Source organism: Cricetulus griseus, chromosome 6 (genome assembly GCF_003668045.3).
Source record: "Cricetulus griseus strain 17A/GY chromosome 6, alternate assembly CriGri-PICRH-1.0, whole genome shotgun sequence".
Lineage (NCBI taxonomy): Eukaryota > Metazoa > Chordata > Mammalia > Rodentia > Cricetidae > Cricetulus > Cricetulus griseus.
The window spans coordinates 14,047,195-14,063,274 of record NC_048599.1 but is presented as its reverse complement, the minus strand read 5'-3'; positions in this window follow the sequence as shown (position 1 = coordinate 14,063,274).

Genomic DNA, 16,080 nt, shown 5'->3' with positions numbered 1-16,080 from the left:
GGGAGCCGCATGGGAGGCGGGGCTTACCCACTGCTTGCAGGTGCCTGTAGGTCTCCAGCATCACCTCCCTGTACAGGCGTCTCTGGGCAGCACCCAGCAACTGCCACTCCTTCTGAGTGAAGACCACGGACACATCTTTGAACAACACTTGTCCCTGCAACAAAGCAGTGGGGACTCAGTGGGAGGGGTCAACACACAGTGACAGGAGAGACACCTAAGGAATGGGTTACCATGACAACACCAGAAACCAGCAGAAGATGACATCATATCAGCTTCTGTGTGCTATACTTTGGAGGAGAAATGGATCGGCACTGAAACCCTAGGCAAGCCAAATCCACAGACTAATTCATAAAGCAGCAGTGTATGCTGGGTCTGGTCTGTGGAGGACACTTGATAAATAAGTCTGAGAGTTCATTTTAAAGATTTTACAGACTTGAGAATTCTTATGCCTACAGACGTTGGGAGCAATGAACATTGGGAAGTATAGTTATTCTTTAGCTCACGTGTCACCAAGTGTGTGTGTGTGTGTGTGTGTGTGTGTGTGTGTGTGTATGTGTTTATGTATGTGTATGTCTCTGTGTGCATGTGTGTGTATGAGAATGCTGATACGTGTGAATCCATGTACATGTATGCTCATTCCTATGTTAAGGGGCAGACCCACACATGCCACAATGTGTGTGTGGTAGTCAGAGGACAGCCTTTGGATGTCTGTCCTTACCTCTACCTATTTTGAGACAGGATCTCTTCAACCTGTACATCCCAGGCCAGCTGGCTGTGAGCTTCTGCAGTTTCCTGTCTCCTGATAGGGAGCACACTGGGATTACTAATGCTTGTGCCACGTCACCTGGCTTTTACACCAGTTTTCAGGATTTAAACTCAAGCTGTCAGGTTTGTGGGACGAGCACTTTTACACACTGAATCATCTCCCCGGTACTAACTGGCCAGTGAGCACCCTCCACCCACACACCCCAGTGCTGGTATTAAAGGCGAAAGAAAGGAAAGAAGGAAGGAAGGGAGAGAGGGAAGAAAGAAGGAAGAAAGGGAAGGGGGAAGGGAGGGAGAGAGGGAGGGAGGGAAGGAGGGAGAAAGGGAGGAAGGGAGAAAGGAAGGAAGGAGGGCTTCAGGAAGGAAGGAAGGAACTGGTTCCCAATCACAGCTGATGCTGCCTCCGGAGACATCTGGCAACATCTGTGGACATCACACTCATTAAACTGAGCGAGTGCTGCTGTCACCTAGTGGCTGAATCCAGATATAGCTAAACACTCTACAACGAAGGACTAGCCCACCCTGAGTGATCAGGTTAGGAAATGGTTTCAATGACAACTTAGAGACTGTGGTAACAGACTGGTAACTATGGTAACAAGCCTTAGTGCCTGGGAAGTAGGGATGAGGATGCTGGGACAGAGTCTGCATAGAATTGACCAGGGAAGAAGAAGAAAGGAACTTTGAAGGTAGTGAGTGGTCTTGGTGCTGGGGCCACATAAGATGGGACTGAGCAAACCAAAGAATGCATCAAGAATAAGAAGGAGGGAGGGGGCTGGAGAGATGTCTCAGAGGTTAAGAGCACTGACTGCTCTTCCAGAGGTCCTGAGTTCAATTCCCAGCAACCACATGGTGGCTCACAACCATCTATAATGAAATCTGGTGCCCTCTTCTGGTGTGCAGATATACATGGAAGCAGAATGTTGTACACAAAATAAATAAATAAAATCTTAAAAAAAGAGGGGGGAGAGGAAGGGAGGAAGAGAGGGAGGGAGGGAGGAAGGGAGGGAGGGAGGGAAGAAGAGAGGGAGGGAGAGAGGAAGGGAGGGAGAGAGGAAGGGAGGGAGAGAGGAAGGGAGGGAGAGAGGTAGGTAGGTAGGGGGGTTCCTGGGTGTGTAATACTCTAAGGATGGGAGACACATCAAGGTAGAGATGTCAGGGTGACAGGTGGACATAAGATGAGTTTGGTCTATGGAGAGAGATGAGGAACAATCCCACATTTTAGAAAGCAGGCCTGTTTCAGCAGCATCCAAACTGCCGGGAGGAAGTTGTCCACAAAGAGCATGGGAGGTTGGAGAAGCAGAGGACCTGAGTTGGGTCCTCAGAACCAAGAAGGTAGAAGGAAAGAACTGACTCTGAGACCAGCCCTCTGACCTCCACTTGTGTGCAGTGGCACACACTCCCCCCAATTAAATAAATAAGTAAAAAGTTTGTAAAGAGAATATTCACATTCAAGTCAGTGTGTCCAAGCTGATGTAAGGATGGGCGTTTTCTATGAACAAGGAAAGGCATGGAAATGCTAAATATTTTGTTGTTGATTTGGGGAAATAGAAAAACAACACACTCAGGGCAAGCATGAGAGCAGAATGCTCATTGAACAAGCCTCTGAAGGGAGCTGGAGATGAAGAGCTGGAAGTGAGGGGATCCAGACAGTGGGCAGAGGGGAAGGAGGCTTGGGCAGGATTCCTGGGTGCCCAGATAGAGGAGAAGGAAGGAAGTGAATGGGGACTCTTTAGGACAGGGTCAGGGCTTCTCTCTGTGCGGACAAACTGGAGGAAGAATAAATGAGCAGACATGATGGCCTTGTTAAGTGTCTGACACCAGAGGACAAATGAGAAAGAGGAGGTGACAGTAGCTACAATGTCACAAGAGCCACCTACTTCTTGTTCTCCCCCTGTGCCTGGTGATACTGTGATACCACATTTCTCCCAGTACTCAGAGGGCTTGGAGTCACTCCCTGAGGCATTCCCTCCTTCACAGGACTGAGCAGAACATGGGCAATTCAGACACCCAGGTTCAGAGGGTCGACAAGCAGTCTCGCTGTGCAACATGGGTGCGCCACAGCCTCTATCCAAACTCATCAGACTCCCAAAGAGAACAAAACCCATAACCAGGCCTTGGAGGCAGATGCTGTAGGCAATGGAGGCAGACACTTTAGGCAATGGAGGTAGACAAGCCAGCCTGTAAGTGCTATTGTGCTCCATGGAGTGCAGGCAACATGCTTTCAATCTCTCACAAAGCCAGAATTGTGGGTAACAAGTCCAAGAACACCTGAAATCCTGAAGGACAGCTGCTACAGGGAGTGGTGCTGAGGCTGAAGCAAGCCACACCCCCAGTAGCCATCTGGGATGTAGACATAAAATCAACCATTGTAAACAGAACACCTGCTCCTCTGGAGCAGTTACACCATAAGCACCAGTGGCCAGCAAAGGGTGCCTCAAACTCCTTTCCCACTTTAGTGGGGCTGGGGTTGATAATGAAGGTGCATGGCTCCCGGAGGCCTTGGAGGAGCAAAGACTCAGATTTTAAAGACTTAGCACGTGGGGAAGCTAGAACATAAAAAGATGAAAATTAGCTCTCAGAACTTGGACTTGAGGTGATCTCCATTTGGCCAAACATCTAAGATGCAACCTTGGGATTGTTTCATATGAAAGGCTGATCTAAGTGTCTATAGCCCTTAGTGTAAAGGCTATAATAAAAGTTTGCAATCAATAGTGCTGTCAGACCCATATAAACTAATCCAGGGAGGGAAATCAACAGTGACTGGAACATTGTTCATTGTATGTAATACTATAGATGGGACCAGTGAGCTGTCTCAATGGGTAAGGGAGCTTGCCACTAAGACTGACCACCTGAATTTGATCCCATGGCCTGGAGGGTGAAAAGAGAACTAACTGCCACAAGTTGTCCTCTGATCTCACATGAACACTGAGGCATGCGTACACTCCTCCCACCACACACATAAATAAGTAATTTTAAAATAGTATTACAGCTGACCAACTATTACCATTGGTCATTCTACACCCTAGAAAGGAATGCAGAAATGACCAGAAAATGTATATTCAACTTCCAATTATTATTAAGTAGGTAGAAGGTGTGCTACAAATGATTAAAATATGTGTCACCCAAGGGAAGACACAGAGTGGAAAGGAAGAGCGTGTAGACAGTTTCCATCAAACCCACACCCAAGATAGCTGTGCCTGTCCATGCGACATCACTGGTGAAGACAATTCCTGAAACAAACAGTAAAACCACCATGCAAGGAAAGTGAGAACATGACCAGATGAACAAAAATGACTGACAAGGAAGTGTGGTTGCCAATAATGCAAAGGAACAAGTGGCAATTCACCTGGGTTGTGTTCGTGTCCATCTGTTCCTGGGGAGCTGCAGAGGCTGTGGGCAGAAGGGGCAGAAGCCATGAGAAATACTGTCACCATCAAGGTCCTCAGAGCCTTGCTAGAAATCCATTTGTATGTGCTGACAAAAGACCACATGGGGGCACCATGTCACCCTGACCCTTCAGACGGGTAGATGAATGCTCAGGAGGTTTTTATCACTAACTGGAGCTCAGAGAAGTGGCTTTTTCATCAGGAAGGCCTTCCTGCTGGCCTTTCCCAATGACCATGGCCTCTTTGGATTTGATAGCAAACAAACATGCAGGTGCAGCTTGAAGTCAGGCTGGGAAAGAGGCAGCTAAGCAAATGATTAGAGCAACTAACTCAGGCCTTCAGTCCATTTGTGTGTTTTCATGTATGGGTTCAATCTTATGAAAGAGTGTAGCTGCGTATCGAGCACTGTGATCCCAGCACTCAGGAGACAGAGGCAGGAGGATGCAGCTTTTGAGACCAGCCTGAGCTACACAGAAGGCCCCTGCTTCAGACAAACACTGCAAAACAGTAAGATAATCGTATAAAGGAAGTCGGGAAGGAGAAAGGTATGGATGCATGTTTAAGTGTGTGTGTGTGTGTACATGCACTCAGGAGTTACTATGCTGCTTTCTACTTTTGTATGCTTTGAATATTTCTGTAATAAAAGGTGTAAATAAACTTATAGGTTTTGTTTTCCTTTAAGACAAGGTCTAACTATGTGGCCCTGGCTAGTCTGGAACTCTGAATGAGGACCAGGCTGGTTTCAAACTCAGAGATGCACCTGCCTCTTCTTCCTAGCATCAATGAGACCCCCTGACTCCCAGGCCACATGTCTCAGCTAAGTCAAGTCTCTTGAAACAAAACAAAACTCCTTTGGAGATACTGAAACCAAAGAGCTAACTTAAAGCACGCTGTCCTTGTTGTCAGCAGTTCCTATTCATTCCTTGATCTGGGATTTGAGAGGCTTTGCTCTGCAGTTAAGAGCACTTGTTGCTCTTGCAGAAAGCCGAGTTTGGCTCCCAGCATGGCATCATTTGGTTCCCAGCCATTGTGTTAAACAATGTAGCAATGAAGGTGTTACAAGTATCTGTTGATTTACTTTTCTGCATATATTTTAATTCCTTAACTCTGTAACTCAAATCACTTATTTTTAAACAATTTATTCTCTCTCTCTCTCTCTCTCTCTCTCTCTCTCTCTCTCTCTCTCTCTCTCCTGTGTGTGTGTGTGTGTGTGTGTGTGTGTGTGTGTGAACATGTGTGCAAGGGCCCACTGAGCCCAGATGATATCCACTTCCCTGGAGGTGCAGTTGAAAGTGGCTGGGAGCCCAGTGATGTGGTGCTGACAAGGACAGTGTGCCTTAAGTTAGCTCTTTGGTTTCAGTATCTCCAAAGGAGTTTTGTTTTGTTTCAAGAGACTTGACTTAGCTGAGACATGTGGCCTGGGAGTCAGGGGGGTCTCATGATTTGGTCACCAGCAAGTAACTTTCAGGCAGATGATAACAGTCTAGTTACAATGCTGGGGGACTCGTGTAGGTATCACTGTTATTCCACCAGGAAATGGAGGTGAAGAATGATAGAGCCACCCTTACAGAGGGCTAGGTTTCAAGCCCTGGCAGTCTGTCCCCAGAAACCCCGTAGTTAAGGATTGCTAATTAGGAAGCAGAATGCCATGCCCCCTGAAGTTGGGAGTGGGCAGGCCCTGAAACCTAGCTCTGTCTGCAAGTGTGAGGAGAGGGTTGTAGGAGGGGCTTCCAGGAGGAGGGAACGTCTGCCTGCACTTCCTCCCCTTGTTTCTTCACCATCCTCCCAGAATGTCTCTATTCCTGAGCTCTTGCTCAACTCCCATGGCTGGCCCAGCTCACCTCCTTCCCTTGGAAGCTGGCTCACCGAGTCTAGTGAGATGACCTTCGGAACAGAGGAGTCTAGTGAGATGATCTTCCGGGCAGAGGGCTCACTCAGCAAGTGCTTCAAAAGCTGAGTGTGGACTCTGCCTGTTTCCTGGGCCTCTGCCCTGCAGCTGTGGTGCACTGCACCCACGAGAGGAGGGGTCTCCCAAGGGGAGTCCTGCTTCTGGTGTGCTTTTCGGTTTTTCCTCACAGGAGCTGTGAGCCAGAGAACTTTGAACCTGATTGGAGAGAGTAAATTTAAGGAACTGGAGTCTTTGGCCAAATCCCCTCTCCCCACCCCGCACCAAGTCACTGCTCCCTACAAGAGTGAATACCCAGACCTATAGCGACACTGTCCAACCTGAACTGAGATCCCGCTTTGCAGACACCAGGATGCAGCGTCCGCTGGGCTTGAGCGTTTTGGCTTATTCGGGCACAGACTCTGAAAACTGCTGGAAACTTAATTTAGTAGTCTGCAAACTGCAGTGGACACAGACCGGTGGCCCAGGCAGAAACGCTCAGAGGCCTTGATTGAACGGTAATCCTAGGAGTCCTCAGGGAAGACCCAGTGCTCAGCGCTCCAGGCTTGTCTACCGACCCCTGGGGAGGAGCCATGTGGATCGCGAGAGAGAGAGAGAGAGAGAGAGAGAGAGAGAGAGAGAGAGAGAGAGAGAGAGAGAGAGAGAGAGAGAGAGAGAGAGAGAAACAGAGACAGAGAGAGACAGAGACAGAGACAGAGACAGAGACAGAGACAGAGACAGAGAGACCGAGCTTGCGATTTGGAAATAAATGATTTGGGATTTGCATCCCAACTCTCTTCTGCAGACTACGCCCTTCACCCCGCCCCCATTAGTCTTTCTTCTCTGTTAGAACGTGGCTGCAGGGCGGTAACAGTGACCTTCAGAGCCAAATGGTACATGGGGCTTAATGAACAGAGCACGAAGGAATACAGGTCACTTTCAGGTCCTGAGCAAATGCCACCATCCCCGCTAAAGCCTATCTCAGGCACTGCCCAGAACACCCTAGAGGCAGGTTCAGGCATGGGGAAACTGAGTCTCGGGATCCTCTTCTTGCCCGTGGGGACTCAGTAGTAGTGCTAGAACTTGAGCTAAGACTCTGAGAGCAGCCTTTCCGGCTTCAGAACCCTCACCGCCCTTGTCCTACCAGCTTCGACAGGTGTCATCGGACTTTTTCTCATCCCATGAAGGGGTGGAAGTCACTCGCCAGTTGCTATGGGCTCAGAGCCCCAGCAGGTGGTTCCGACACCCAAATGCCTTCCTCGGCTCACTTTATCCGAACCACCAAGCCCGCGCCCAGTCTCTTCCCCTTGGAGAAGCCCACCGCCACCAGTGCGGAGCACACTCAGGGTCAGTATCAGGTCCCCCAGGACCCGCGCATGTGTTGACACGCAAGCCGCCCCCGAGCCTGGCAATGCAACCCTTCAAATTGGCTCTCACCCGTGGGCGCGCTTGTCCTGGAGACCCGGTCTCTGAGCGACGCGTGGACCCTGAGGATCTGAGGGTTTCCTCCGCGCGCGCAGCGGGACGCGGGAGCGAACAATGAAGATGAACTGCACATGCGCAGCACAGCAGCTAGGGACCGGTTCCCGCGACCCTCCTGGCCTCCATCACATTCCAGACTCCGTTCCCACAGCGCCCGCGCCCCTCCCAGAGATCGGCAGAGCTCCTGCCCAGCCACCTGCAGCCAATGCCGCCTCAGAGGCAAAGCCTCTTGGAGAAAAGTCGTGTCCACACCACGCAAGGAGAAAGCAAGGAGGTGAAGTGTGTATAGGAAGTAGAACCACGTACTCTTATCAAAAATCAATATGACCCTCAAGTTTTCTTTTTTTCTAAATGCACAGGACACCTGCACACAAAACTGGCTACCAAAAGTAATTCCCCCCAAACCATAAACAAAATCAAATACACAAGTTAAGGGGGCATATGAACAAAGGAGCCAATAAATCATTTGCTTTCCCAGAGTTGACCATGGTTAATATTGGATTAAGATTTGTTTAAAAAGCCCGGTGGTGGTGGTGTACGCCTTTTAATCCCAGCACTCAGGAAGCAGAGGCAGATAGATCTCTGTGAGTTAGAGGCCAGCCTTGGTCTACAGAGTGAATTACCAGACAGCCAGGGCTACACAGACAAACCCTGTCTTAAAAAAAAAAAAAAGATTAAAAATAGTTTGTGCACCCTTGTGTGGTTGTGTGCACATGAGTGTAGATGTCTATGGAGGCCAGAAGCATCAGGTCTCTGGAGTTGGCGTTACAGGCAGTGTGAGCCACTATAACTAGGTACCGGGAAAAGAGCTCTGGTCCTCTGCAATTGTTAAAAATACTATTAAGCAATGAGCCATCTTTCCAGTCCCTAGGCAATACTGTTATTGAAATAGGACCCTAGGAGTTTAATTTTGGATTTTTCATTAAGCATATTAATCATTTTCTTACTGTGTGCAAGTGTGAGTGCAGATCCCTCTGAGTCCAGAAGAAGGCGTCAGATGTACTAGATTTGGAGGTACGGACCAGTTGCCTGACATGAGTGCTGGGACTGAAAGATCAGCCCCTGGTCTTAAGCTAGAGCCATCCCTCTAGCCCCTGGAAATAACTGAAGACATACAGGTCAGCATACTTTAAGATGATACACAAATCCATGACCCTTTGTCTCTTCTGCAAGTGACAATAGGCTATAATAGCTTCTATTCATTGTGGCATTCAGCATCTAGATCTATGTCTATGAGTCCTGGACAGAACTCTCAGGAAAGTAATCACTGCTCCATGCTGAGGCTGGGTGTGGAGGTGAATGCGTTTAATCCCCATGTTCAAGAGGCAGAGGCAGGAGGATCTCTGTAAGTTTGAATCCAGCCTAGCCTACATAGAGAGTTCTAGGATAGCCAAGAGCAACTCTGTTTACACCACCACCACCAAACAAACAAACAAAACAACAAAAGCCCCTGGAGCCTGTCATGCCAAAAGAAAGGGTATGTTCTTCAATGACAGCTCTGTGAGTGGAGGTTCTATTCCCAATGAACTTCACTACAGTGTTTTACTTGACATATCTAAATCTCATCTGAAGAGCCAAGTCTCTAAATAGCATCAGGCATTTTCAATTGATAATTTAGAGTATTCTCAGTTAGCCACAAAAATTGTCTCTACTTCCGACGGCAAAGACAGTCTTAAACCCAAGAGTTCATAAGAATCCCTAGCAATATGATAAAAGTGAAATGTCCATGTAGGAGGCTGAGTGAGAGAGAAGAGAAATGAAGAAATCATAAAAAAAAATCATCTTAGGAAACCAGGGGAGCCGGGTTGGAAGAGGAGTTGTGCACATGTTGTAGAATGTAACTCACATGGGTGGGATCCAACGTCCCGACCGTGAGTCACTGGGCACTATCTAGGAAATAGAAAACCATTACCTTGGGGCTGGAGAGATGGCTCAGGGGTTAAGAGCACTGACTGTTCTTCCAGAGGTTCTGAGTTCAATTCCCAGCAACCACATGGTGGCTCACAACCATCTGTAATGTGATCTGGTGTCCTCCTCTGGCACGCACTGCATACATGATAAATAAATAAATCTTTTTTTTAAAAAAAAAACTGCCTGCTTTTAAAAAAAGAAAGAAAGAAAACCATTATCTCATGTAATATATGGGCAGGGATCAACAATAGCGCCTACCAAAGATATGACTCAAAGCTTTTACTCTAGAAAAATGTCAAACTTTATCTATAAAAGAAAAAAAAAACTGGAAAATATATTTTGTGAGTATATGAAAGAAATGGTTTACTGGTTCCTTTTAATTATCTCTTACACATTTGTAAGAAGATCACAGTCCCATAGAAATGATCTATGGCTACAAAAGACTAGCAATAAAAGGGAAATGCAAATGAGGAATAAATATGCGGAAGCCGGCCATAAACTACAGACAAAACTGCAAGTGTTTAAATACTGCTTCGCCCTCACAGTAGGCAAAGATTATAAAGAAATACGATATCCAGGGTGGTTGAAATTTGGAGAAATGTTCATTCTCATAAATATCTTCTTGGAATGTAATTTGTTGGACATTTGGATGTCACTCCATCTCAGGTCTCCAAAGTAGCACACTCTGTGTTAAAGCAGTCATTCTATCTCCAGTGAGATTATAATCTAAGGGAGTAAAGCCCAGAGATGCAAGGACAGCCACTTTCTTCAGTGTTTGCTGACAGTAATACACGAGGGGGAAACTAAGTTACAAAAGCTATGAGAATCAAAAAAAATGGGATATAGGACAATCATTAAACACTACAATGTGGGTTATAACATGTTAACATATAATGCATGGACATGGGTAGAGCTTATAGTGTATTTTTAAGATTTACTTTTATTATTTATAATTGTGTGTGAATATGTGTTAGTCAAAGTTGTCTAGAGGAATAGAACTGATGGAATATATATATATATATATATATATACTCATATTGATAGATAGGATATAAATATACATACACACACACATATATATATATATATATGGATATATATGTACATATATATAAAGGGGATTTATTAGTTGGGCTTATAGACCAAGCCCAACAATGTCTAGCTAGTCCAACATGGCTGTCTGCCAACAGAAGGTCCAAGATTCCAGTAGTTGCTCAGTCCATGATGCTGGATGTCTCAGCCAGTCTTCTTTACGTGCTGGAATTCCAAAGAAGTATGCTCACATGCCAGTGAAGGAATGGACTTGCCAACAAGAGCAATAGAGCAAAGGCAGCAAATTTTCTTCTTCTACATCCTATAAAGACTACCAGAAGGTGTGGTTCAGGTTAAAGATCCAGTTTAAAAGTGGGTCTTCCCACTTAAAATGACAGAATAAAGAAAGAGTTCTTCACAGCTACACCCAGACACTTGAATTTCAGTTGATTCCAGATATAGTCATTGACAACCATGAATCATAGTGTGTGTGTGTGTGTGTGTGTGTGTGTGTGTGTGTGTGTGTGTTGGGGGGGTGTAGATGCAGGTGCCTGCAGAGGCCAGAAGAGTAGGCCAGATACCCCAGGAGCTGGAGTTGGAGTTACAGGTTTGTGAGTCTTCCACTATGGGTGCTGGCAAGTGAACCCCGGCTCTCTGTAATAACAGTATGAGATTTTAACCACTGAGACATCTCTCCAGCCCCTTGCAATGCATTTTTAAATAAAATATACATTATTTTTATAGTGTGCCTGTGTGTGTGTGTGAGTGTGTGAGTGTGTGTGTGTGTGTGTGTGTGTGTGTGTGTGTGTGTGTGTGTGTGAGACTGTAGTAGCCATTTTTCTGTTGTGGAAAACATCATGATGAAGGCAACTTATAGTAGAAAGAACTTATTTGGGTTTTTGATTCCAAAGGGATAATAAGACCCACCACCACCACAGCAGGGAATCATGGCAGCAGGGGGCAGACATGGCAGCAGGAACAGCTGAGAGCTAACATCTTGAACCACAAGTGGGAAGCAGAGAGCAAACTGGGAATGGTGTGAGTCTCTGAAACCTTAAAGCTCACCTCCAGAGAATACTTCACCAGCAGTCCACACCTCTGAAGCCTTCTCAAACAGTGCCATCAACTGGGGACCGAGTGAGTCTTCTAATGCTGCAGACTATAAGGGGCATTTCTCATTTAAACAACCACAGTGTCATATACTTGTGTGCACCAGTGTGTGCCTGTCACGTTCCTCTGTCCCTTCACCTTGTTTTTTTATTATTTTATTTTAATTAGAAAGATTATATTACACGTTAATCCCAGGTCCCTCTCCCTCCCCTCCGACCCTGCCCCCCCACTAACACTCTACTTATCCCATACCCTATCTGCTCCCCAGGGAGGGTGAGGCCTTCCATAGGGGGTCTTCAGAGTCTGTCATATTCTTTGGGATAGGGCCTAGGCCCACCCCTGTGTGTATAGGCTCAGGGAGTATCCCTCCATGTGGGGTGGGCCTCCAGCGTCCATTCCTATCCTAGGGATAAGTACTGATCCACTACAAGGGGCCCCATAGATTTCCAAGGCCTCCTCACTGACACCCACATTCAGGGGGTCTGGATCAGTCCCATGCTGGTTTTCCAGCTATCACTCTGGGGACCAAGAGCTCTCCCCTGTTCAGGTCAGCTGTTTTTCTGAGGGTTTCATCTGCCTGTTATGGACCCCTATGCTCATCTGTCTCCTTCTCTGCAAGTGGATTTCAGTTCAGTTCATGCTTTAGCTGTCTGTGGGTGTCTGTTTCTACTTCCACCAGCTGCTGGATGAAGGCTATAGGATGGTATATGTCACCTTGTTTTTTTGAGACAAGGTCTCAAAACTGAATCTGGAGCTCAGTGACCACCTAGACTAATTGGCCTCTCAATGCTGTTTTTATGTGGGCCCTCATGCTTGCTTGGGCATGAGCCATTTTCACGGTCCTCCAATAAAATATGCATTATATAAGGATATGATGCCAAGCTGAAGAAAGAGCTTAGTGGTTAAGGACTTTTTTTGCTCTTGCAAAGGACTTGATTGATTTCCTGTACCCACATCAGGCAGTTCACAGCGGCCTCTAACTCCAGACCCTGGGTATCTGACCTCCTCAGGCATATACACATATGTGCATAGACACATATGACATGAACATAATTAAAAATAAGAATTTTTACAGTTTTAATAAACACAGACACACATGCATACACATAATTAAAAATAAGAATTAGAACTGGGTGTGGTGGCATATGCTTTTAAACCCAAAACTTGGGAGGCAGAGGCAAGTGGATCTCTTGTGAGTACATGACCTGCCTTGTTTACATAGTTCTAGACTAGTAAGGCTTCACTGTGAGATCCTGTCTCAAGAAGCACCCTCCTCTCCCTGCTTAAAAATAAGAATAAGGATCTGAAGAGATGACTGTTCAGGAGATCCTGGTTCATGTTCCAGTTCCAGGGAATCTAACATACTCTTCTGGCGTCTGTGATCACCAGGCATGTGCCTAGCACACACACATGCTTGGAGGCAAAACACCCACACCCATTAAAAAAAAAAGGATTAAGTCTTTAAAAATCAAGACTATAAGCTGTTGTCTTTTTAATCATCTGCCCCTCCGGGGAGGTTGAAAGTAAATGTAAGTACCAAATATGGGTGCAAAATTGAACCGAAAAAATTTAAAACTCTTACCCATAACAATAGAGAAATCTCTAAACAGATTTTGTTTATAACAGTGTTGGGGGCTGAAAATTATTCTATTAGAAAGTTTCTCTCAGGGTCCAGACCTCCAGTTCCAGTGTTTGGGAGCCCCCGAGCCTCCATTGTCTTGCAGATGCTAGCTGAATTGCCATTGAATGCCGTAGTGGAGAATGTCTCCTAGTTTGCATTTCTACAGGCCTAAGCATTGAATAGGCCTGCACCTGGGCTGAGAACTCGTCTACTTGGCTAGAGACTGTTTTTTAGGTGTGTGCCAAGGGTCAAAGGAGAGGTTAATTAAGAATGGTCTCTGTTTTCACGTGGGGGGGGGCGCGGAGGATGGGGGACGGACGGTTAGAAAGCTGTTTAGGAGGGTGACAGAATAAAGCTGACATTCTAGATTCCAGATGGACTGAGAGCCTGCCCTCCTGAAAATGACAAGATGTCTATTGTCTATGTGTCTGGTCTTTATCTCCGATGTGTAGCTAGCAGTTTCCAAGTCCACACTCCCCCACTCAGGCCAGATCCGTGGCTTCTGTAACATGGGACTGATACAAGCCGGGTCACGTCATAACAGTCTGCAAACTTCCTGCCCTCCATCCCTTAGCAATGACCTCCTGGAGGGCCCAGGACGGGTGGGCCATGCTCATGACTGGGAATTGGCATCCTCTGTGGAAGGCATCACTCTAACGTTGCCTCTTTAATTTTCCCAGTGTTAGCATGATGTATTTAGTGTTTGTCACTAAATTAACTGCACAGTGCATTATGGTGTTTGTTTAAGTGTCTTTGTTGTGCATTATAACATCTAATTTCCACTTCAAAGTAATTGGCCTTTTTTTCTCAGGCCCCTAAAAGCACTATCACTTAATGACTTTGGATGAGGCTGTGGAGTGATTAAGTGATTTACAATTTTAGTAAGAGTGAGTGTTAAAATGATTAACCAAGTTACTAAATGACTCAAAATACTCTAAAACACGATGGGTTCCTTGATGGCAGCAGCACTTATTGGCCCAGCTGCTAAATGGGTGCATTTTGGTTTATATCAAAGTGATGCAGCCGAGTGTCATAACACACACTAAGCTCACAATTCGCACTCATTGCTACTTTTAGATTAGGTTCTGCACAACTTGCAGGAGCTTGGGAAGACTTGTGCTGAATTGGAATTTGTACCCCAGGGCCAGACATGGCCATGCTTTGGTATCATTCCTGATATATACACCTGGAATTCTTGGGTGCTAGGTGGCACTGCCCTCCATATTTTCTGTGGTGCCATTTCAGTGTGTGGATACAAATACTTGGAAGTAAAGAATGGGTGCTGACCTTGTGACCGTCCTTATGTCTCTGTAAATGATTGTGACTATCTATGGTCAAGGGGACTGTGATAGTATTAACTGTCAACTTGACAAAACCTAAACACCGATACCCCCCCCCACCTCAGCTCCCGCTCCCTGCCCAGGTAGGATGATGGGCCTGTAAGGATTTCCTAACTGGGTGGGGACCCACCCTGTATGTCTGTGGTACTGTTTCCTGGGTTAGGCCCTGGACTGGATGAAAAGGAGAGAAGGTGCTGAATGGCAAACCTGCACTCTTCCCTTGCTTCCTGCTTCTGTCCTGTGGGTGCAATGTGGCCTGCTGCCTCCAGCTCCGGTGCCCTGACTTTGACCATTGTTAGACCCCCGAAAACTCAAGTATCCGGGGTCCCAGGCCACGTTCTCGGTCACCCCAATCACCAGTTGGATTCGAGAGCTTGCTGCAAACTGCACGAGGCTTTATTGTAGTTTAACGAGCTAACCCCATGTTAGCTCGGGTCTTTGACCCACCCACCATGGCGGATGGCTAGCAAAGACGGCTCCTAGGGTCTCCCAAGAGATCTTATAGGACAGCGTAAGGGGAGTGTCTAGGGGTACGCACAGGCTCAGGATTGGTCTGCCTCCAGGCTTGGAGGGCTTGCCCTGTGTTGATTGTCCAACTGGTTGTTATGGCCCATAGGCCCTCCCAGGGTGGTTGCTATGCTCTCTATGTCATTGCTGTGCACTTGTCCGTAAAGCACACCCAGGGTCGTAAAGCATAGCGCCACCAGCTAACTTCTGATTGGTTCCTTGTCACGAGACAGGCATCTGACCTCTAAGTGACCAAGGCAGGTTTATGGCAAGCAAGTGTTCGGCTGTTATGGCTGCCGAAAGGGGAGCAGGTCCCTTCACCATGATGGGCTAAACTGTGAACCATGAGTTGAAACTGAAGGGACCAGCTCCCCATTTCAGCAGCCATAACAGCCAAACACATATTTGTCTGACCTTGTCTTAGTCACTAAGGTCAGATGCCTGCCCCTTTCGGCAGCCATGACAGTAACACGTGCTTTTCTGACCTTGCCTTGGTTACTAGAGGTTAGGTGCCTGCCTCGTAGCAAGGAACCAATCAGAAGTTAGCTGGTGGTGCTATGCTTTACGACTCTGGGTGTGCTTTATGGACAAGTGCACAGCAATGACGAGCAGAGCATAGCAACCACCCTGGGAGGGTCTATGGGCCATAACAACCAGTTGGTCAATCAGCACAGGGCAAACCCTCCAAGCCTGGAGGCACACCAATCCTGAGCCTGTGCGTACCCCTAGACACTCCCCTTACGCTGCCCTACAAGATCTCTATGCAGGTGGTTTGAACTGTTTGCTAGCCACCTGCCATGGCGGGTGGGTGGAAGACCCGAGCTAACATGAGGTTAGCTCGTTAAACAATAAAGCCTCATGCTGTTTGCAAACAAGCTTTCGAATCTGCCTGGTGATTGGGGTGACCGAGGTCCTGGGCTAAGACCCTGGAAGCCTGAGCTTTCTGGGGGTCTAACAAAATAACACTTTTTCCCTTTAAGCTGTTTTCGTTCAAATATTTTTATCACAGAGATGGGAAAAGAAACCAAGACAGAGACTGAT